This window comes from Rhineura floridana, chromosome 2, assembly GCF_030035675.1.
Source record: "Rhineura floridana isolate rRhiFlo1 chromosome 2, rRhiFlo1.hap2, whole genome shotgun sequence".
In the NCBI taxonomy this organism is placed as follows: Eukaryota; Metazoa; Chordata; class Lepidosauria; order Squamata; family Rhineuridae; genus Rhineura; species Rhineura floridana.
In genome coordinates this window covers 129092381-129100728 of record NC_084481.1, presented here as the reverse complement: position 1 = coordinate 129100728, position 8348 = coordinate 129092381, and positions in this window count along the sequence as shown.

The following is an 8348-nucleotide window of genomic DNA, read 5'->3' as shown; positions in this document are numbered from 1 at the left end:
GCGGGAGAGGCGTTCCGCCAGGTATTGCGGTCCGATGCCGTTAAGGGCTTTATAGGTAAGAACCAACACTTTGAATCTGGCCCGGAAACATATTGGTAGCCAGTATATAAAATGCTATGACAAGATAATAAGACAAGAGATATGTATGGAACTGGGAGGAAAGCTGAATACCAATGCAATCATGTAACTGTAGGGAAAATGGTTTTAAGGTAATTTTGTGAACATTTCTAACCTACACAGTGCCATAACTAGGCAGGTGCAACAGGTGCACAGGCACAGGGCACAGGACGAAGGGGGCCCTGAAATGGAGTTGCTGAAATGAAAATTATTTATAAACAATTATTATATCGTATTTGTTTTATTATTATTTTTGCTGAAATGAAAATTATTTATAAACAATTGTTATATCGTATTTGTTTTATTATTATTTTTTCCCCCAAAAAAATTAAGGGGCCCAAAAATAAAACCTTGCACAGGGCACATGAAAAGCTAGTTACGCTACTGAACCTACATCATGGTTAAAGGTATGTTTCAAAAACTCTTTTTTATGCACAGAGAGCCCATGGCCAAGAAAGGCCAATATATATTCACATAATTTGGCAATACTGAAAGGCACTGAGTTACTGGGAAATTGGTGTAAAAACTATGATTTTGCTATATAGCCTCTACTTTCAGTTTCTGGATTAAAATTAATAATTTTAGTGAAGTAAAATTTTATCCTGAAAAATTATTTAGATGGTGCAGATATTCAGCTTTTTTCAATCTGTTCAGTCAGTGCTATTGCTTCACCTAGTTGGTACTTGTTTGGTACATTTGTCCCCTTGGCTGCTTCCTCTTTCCTGAATTAATCATATGATGATCTCACTCGGGACTTCCGGGAAGTGGTGCTGGCTGGTGGTTGTCTCTGAGGGAGCTCTGCCTCAGAGGAAGCTTTTTTCAGGTTAAAAGTCAGCCAAGAGGAATCTTGGACTGGCTTAAATGTTCTCCAAGGTACAGGAGAACCGATCAGATCTTCCACAAGACTTCGTTGAGCTGTCGGCGGCTGGAATTGATCAGGAAATTCCTGAGATAAGAAGGCAAGCCGATCGGCTGAAGACGGAGTCAGGATTTTCACGCAAGCTGGACTGGAATGAAGCGAAGCGTTTTTTCTTTTCTTAAAAAAAAACGTTCTTAACCAGCGAGCCCACTTCTGCCTAAACCTTATCATTTGGCTTAAATTACTGCAATAAAAGGGATTTGTTTATGAATCAGCAATTGAGAAACCTGGGTGAGTCATACTTTTTCTCTTTTAAATATAATTAAGGAAGAAAGAAAATATAAACAACTTATTTACTTTTCTACGACAAAAAGCTGGCTTGAATTTGGACTTTTAAAGTTTAAAAACGGATGAGAGGTAATTATTATATTTTGGACTATTTTTCTCTTTGGACTATTTCTTGTTGGATGAATCCGCTGCTCGTATATGCTACTAATTGTTTAGTCTTGGCAACCAGAATTGTTTTGCATTCTTGGATGCAGATAAGGACTGTGTTGTGCTGGCTGGATTCCAATTACAGGCCTGGAATATTAACTCTTCTTTTTGGTGGAGGGAAAAAAAGAAGAAATAGACTGCCCTTAGGTTCTGAAACAGTGATTAATTTTAGAAATTAAAGGCCTCTTTTTGAAAATGACAACTAAAAAAACAACTAAGGCCCAGGGGCGAAGAGGTTCTATTGATACACAGGAAGAGGATATACCCCCAGAAATGTTTCAAAAAATAATGGAAGGGATTAATGCTATAAAACAGGAAATTAAACAGGAAATGAAAATTGAATTGACAGATATAAAAGACTATATTAAAACACAAGTGGATGAGATTAAAGGGACAATTGGGCAAATAAAGGAGGATGCAAAAAATACTAAAGAAAAGGTACAAACCTTGGAGAATAGAACAGATATACTAAATCTGGAACTAGAAAAAAATTTGGACTATTTAGCTATGACTGAAATGAGAAATAAAGAGCATTGTTTGAGATTCCGTGCAATCCCTGAGGAAACAGGTGAAGACATTAGAGACAAAATTGTTAATGCTTTAGTAAAATTTCTGGACTTGAATGAAGATAGGATGGAATTTGAAATAGACAAAGTTTATAGAATTAACTCCAGATATGCAACAATGAAAAAAATTCCAAGAGATGTGCTTGTTCACTTCGTAAAGAAAACGACCAGAGATATGGTTTTACAGCAACACTTTAAATATACCTTTAAAATTGATGGTAAGGAAATACTGGTGATGAAGGAAATTCCTATTAGACTTTTACGTAAGAGAAAAGAATATGCTTTCCTTACAGAAAAACTTAAGCAATGCAAAATTCAATTTAGGTGGGACGTTCCAGAAGGAGTGATTTTTACATTCAGACAACAGAAATATAGATTGAATACTGTTCAAAAAGCAAGGGACTTCTTGAGAAAAGCTTCAAAAGATATGGAAGAAGATAAACTCAAAGATATGGATACAGTTCCTGGGAAACAAAGTCAACAAGGATACGCAGAGGAGGGGAAGGAAGATGATGGATCAAAAGGAGCATCAGGCAAATTTTAAAATACACGCTTAACGATGGATTACAAATACCTAACTTGGAATATAAATGGAGCCAACACGGCGCAGAAGAGAAAGAAAGTGTTTCATTATTTGAAAAAATTAAAATTGGATATAATTTGTCTACAAGAAACTCATATTCAGAAGAAAGATTCTAAATATTTGATTTGTAAAAATTTGGGTGAAGAATTTATTTCAGCTGGACCAAAAAAAAAAAATGGAGTTGTTCTCTATATTAACCCACAATTGCTTCCTAAATTGGTATTATTGGACGATAGTGGTAGATTTGTGGGGGTTGAAATTACTTTACAAGGTACAAACATTTTGATAGTGGGTATTTATGCCCCCAATGAAGATAAAACAAGGTTTTATACAGGACTTATGGAAAAATTGTCAGAGTTTTCATATGAGCATTGGTGTGTCATGGGTGACTGGAATGGGGTAATCTCACCAAAAATTGATAGGCTTTCTGAAAAAAATATCAAAGAGACACAAGGTAAATTACCGAAGATTTGTTTTGAACTCATGGAACATCTAGAATTGGTGGATACCTGGAGATATATAAATGATAATGCAAAGGAATTTACTTATTTTTCAGAAAGACATAAAACATTTTCGAGGATTGATATGATTTGGATGTCAAAAATTTTAGCGAAGGATATTTTTAAAATGGATATATTACCAAAAACTTTTTCGGACCATAATCCTGTGATATTAACTTTAAAAAAAAAAAATCTTGGATTTAGATGGAGACTAAATGAATCTTTATTACAGAATGATAAAGTAGTACAAGAATGTAAGAAGAAATTAAAGGAGTTCTTTGAATATAATTTACATAAAGGAACAAGTGAAAATATTGTTTGGGATACAAGTAAGGCATTTATGAGGGGATACTTTATTAAATGTAATTCTGAATTAAAAAAAAAGAAACAACAGAAAATGCAATTAATTTTGGAAGAAATAAAACAAAAAGAGGAAGAATTGAAAAAGAATCCAGCTAAAGTTTCTATTGTAAATCAAATTAAAATGTTACAGAAGCAAGTATCAATGTTGACAGTTAGAGAAATTGAAAGGAAATTAAATTTTGCTAAACAAAGGACTTTTGAATTTGCAAATAAACCTGGGAACTGGTTAGCATATAAATTAAGAAAAGAACGTCAAAAAAATATTATTTTAAAGATACAAGAAGGAGATGAGACGCTGACAGACAATGTAAAAATCAAAAAGATTTTTCATCAATATTACTCAACATTGTATAAGTGTCAAGAAATTCCATCTGAAAAAATAGAAGAGTATTTATTTAAACAGAATTTGCCTAAAATTACAGATTTTCAGAGACAAGTTATTAATGGCCCTATTACGTCAAGAGAGATATCTGAAGCTATAAATAAAATTAAATTAGGAAAGGCACCAGGACCAGATGGGCTATCTGCAATGTATTATAAATGTTTGGAGGAAGAACTCCTGCTACCTTTACAGTCTACAATGAATTCTATTTTGCAAGAGGGAAAGATACCGGATAGTTGGAAAAATGCTAATATAACATTAATACCTAAAGAGGACCAAGATTTAACTAAAACAAAAAATTATCGGCCAATATCTCTACTGAATAATGACTATAAAATTTTTACAATGATTTTGGCTGAAAGATTGAAAATAATATTGCAACAATTTATTCAGGAAGATCAATCAGGGTTTTTACCTAAAAGACAATTACGTGACAACGTCAGGAATGTTTTGAATGTGTTGGAATATTTAGAACAACGAAATGATAAACAAGCAGCTCTGATTTTTTTAGATGCTGAAAAAGCATTTGATAATTTGAATTGGAAATTTATGTTCCAGGTTTTGGAGCAAATGGACTTTGGAGACAACTTTATAAAATGGATTAGATCGATTTATACATCACAGAAGGCCCAGATAATTGTTAATGGAGACTTAACGGACTCATGTGAAATACAAAAGGGTACAAGACAGGGATGTCCATTATCTCCCCTTTTATTTATTTTGGTTTTAGAAGTGTTGCTTAGAGATATAAGGCAAGATAAAAGGATTTCGGGATTAAAAATAAAAAAAGAAGAATATAAATTGAGAGCATTTGCTGATGATTTGATAATTGTACTAGAAAACCCTTTGGAAGGAATTCATATACTGATGGACAAATTAAAAGAATTTGGACCTTTAGCAGGATTTAAGATCAACAATCAAAAAACAAAGATGTTGGTGAAAAATTTAACTTTAAGGGAACAGAAAGAGTTAATGGACAAGACAGATTTTACAATAGAAAAAAAGTTGAAATATCTAGGCATCATCATGACAAATAAAAACTCAAAGTTGTTTCACAATAATTACGAAAAATTATGGACAGAGATTAAGAAAGACTTGCTAAGATGGGATAAACTACAACTGTCATTAATGGGTAGAATATCTGTGATAAAAATGAATGTATTACCGAGAATGATGTTTTTGTTTCAAACAATACCTGTAATATCCTCTGATTTACCTTTTAAACAATGGCAAAAAGATATTTCTAAATTTGTATGGCAAGGAAAAAAACCAAGAGTTAAATTTAAATTACTTCAAGACGCTAAAGAAAGAGGAGGACTGGGATTACCAAATTTGAGACTTTATTTTGCTGCCTGCTGTTTAGTCTGGATAAAGGAATGGATCTTATTGAGGAATAAAAGACTATTGGATTTGGAGGGCCACAATCTGAAGTGGGGATGGCATGGATATCTATGGTATGACAAAGTAAAAGTAAATGTAGACTTTAATAATCATTTTATAAGACGTCCTCTGTTGAAAATATGGAATAGATACAAACCAAGGTTTTATTCGAAAATACCATTATGTGTCTCAAGTCAAGAAGCATTTTATAGAAGAGAAATGTCTGGAAAAGAGAAATGGTTAACTTATCAAGAACTATTAGAAAATGTACATGGAGAATACATAATGAAAGAGAGAGAACAATTGATAAAGGAAGGATATAGTTTTCATTGGTTTGCCTATTTACAATTGTTAGAAAGATATAAAATGGACAAGAAAATGTATGGGTTTGAAATAAATAAATCTGATTTTGAAATAGGTTTGTGTACAAATGATGAAAACATAATTGCAAAAATGTATAAACTTTTATTGAAAATGGATATGGAGGAAGAACAAGTAAAAGAGTGCATGGTAAAGTGGGCAAAAAATTTTGGTCATAACATACAAATGGATCAATGGGAAAATATGTGGAAAAAAGGCTTGAAATTTACATTATGTTATAATCTTAAAGAAAATTTTTATAAAATGATGTACCGTTGGTACATGACTCCAGAAAAGCTGTCAAAAATGTATAGTAATGTCTCTAATGTTTGTTGGAAATGTAAACAACAAGAAGGATCTTTTTATCATATGTGGTGGTCATGTAAAAAGGCGAAATTATTTTGGGCACAGATAGGTAGGAAGATGCAAAAAATTCTAAAGATAAATATTCAGTCAAAACCAGAATTTTTTTTATTGGGTTTTATGGATAAACAAATAGAAAAGAAATATGGAAGAATAATATTATATATGATTACGGCAGCAAGATTATTATATGCACAAAAGTGGAAAATGGAATCAACACCAACAATGGAAGAATGGTTATTGAAATTAATGGACTTAGTAGAAATGGATAAATTGACATGTTTACTTAGAGAAAAATCGACAGATACATTTCTTAAGGAATGGAAACCTCTCTTAGACTTTTTGTTGAAAGATCAAAATAAAATGATGATACTGGGATTTGACGATTAATTAAGACAGCCTATGGAGAAAAGGGACTCTGTATGTATACATTAAGGGACAGGTTTGATGTATATTATATACTTATAGCTGATCTGCGACAAATCGGAAGTCAACTATTTTATTTTCATTTTTTTGTTGATGTATTGTTATGTCTTTTTGACTTTGTTTTGTTTGTTTTTGGAAAAATTTGAATAAAAATTATTATAAAAAAAAAAAAATATGATGATCTCACTCAGTTTGGTATTGTATAATGAACTTGATGATGTCACAATGAAATGAAACTAGATAAAACTGCATGGTAACATCACTGAGGGCAAGTGAGGGTCATTGACACGAATATTGACATTTTCACAAGGAGTGCAAATTTAAAAGGGAGGTGTTTTATGGCCCTGCCAAAAGTGTTCATTAAAAACAAAGTAATTTTAGCTCATCCCTCCCTAGAATATTGCACAAATAACACACTGCGCATTATCAGCATACTGTTTAATATAGCTGTGGTCCATATAACCAATTAATCACACAGTTAGGACCCAATTAACCAGATAACAAAATGTGGAACTAAATAAGTTGTACTAGTTATGGGAAATATGAATTTCAATTTTGGGAAACTGTTCCATGGATTGCAGACATCAATGGGAAGCCAAATAAATTCAGTAGCATAGGAAATTTCATATTTCTAATATGAAATGTTATACATAATATGTATGTTCTCTTTGCTAGTTTGGCCCACAACCCAGCTCATAAATAGAATAATAGAATCATAGAATTATAGATTTGGAAGGGACCTATAAGGCCATCAAGTCCAATCCTCTGCACAATTAGGAATGTAACTTAAAGCATACCCAACAGGTAGCTGCCTCTTGAATGCCTCCAGTGTTGGAGAGCCCACCACCTCCCTAGGTAATTGGTTCCATTGTCATGCCGCTCTAACAGGAAGTTTTTCCTGATGTTCAGTTGAAATCTGGCTTCCTGTAAATTGATCCCATTACCCCGTGTCCAGCACTCTGGGAAAATCGAGAAGAGATCCTGGCCCTTCTCTGTGGGACAACATTTCAAGTACTTGAACAGTGCTATCATATCTCCCCTCAGTTTCCTCTTCTCAAGGCTAAACATGCCCAGTTCTTCTCTCCTCATAGGGCTTTGTTTCTAGTCCCCTAATCATCCTCATTGCCCTCCTCTGAAGCTGTTCCAGTTTGTCTGCATCCTTCTTAAAGTGTGGTGTCCAAAACTGGATGCAGTACTCAAGATGAGGCTTAACTAGTGCCAAATAGAGGGGAACCAATACAATTTGGAAACTATACTTCTGTTACTACAGTATCAAATAGCATTTGCCATTTTTATAGCCACATCACACTGTTGGCTCATATTCAGTTTGTGATCAACAACAATCTCAAGATCCTTCTTGCATGTAGTATTGCTGAGCCAATTATCCCCCATCTTTTAACTGTGCATTTGGTTTCTTTTTCCTAGGTGTAGAACTTGGCACTTATTCCTGTTAAATTTCATTCTGTTGTTTTCAGCCCAATGCTCCAGCCTATCAAGATCACTTTGAATTTTGTTTCTTCCAAGGTATTAGCTCTCCCTCCCAATTTTGTATCATCTGCAAATTTGATAAGCATTCCCTGCACCTCCTAATCCAAGTCATTAATAAAAAGGTTGAAGAGCACTGGGCACAGTACCGAGTTCTGTGGTACCCCACTTGTTACCTTCCCCCAAGTTTGATAGCCAAAAGAAACTTCAGATTGTAATATTGAAATGTAGCAAGTACTTACCTGGAATTTGAGAACAAAAGTCAGCACTTTTTACATTGACACTGCAAGAAAAAAAGAGTTTTGTATTTTTGTAGATTTAGAATAGTAAAAATAAAATTTTAAAGTTTAGGTCCTGATCCAATGAGAGAGATCCACAAAGAGAAACAAGGTTCCATTTATTAATGCTCCTGCTCAGCATAGGATGCTGCTCAGAGTGGGGGCATCCATCACAAGTTTGCGTGTGTGGT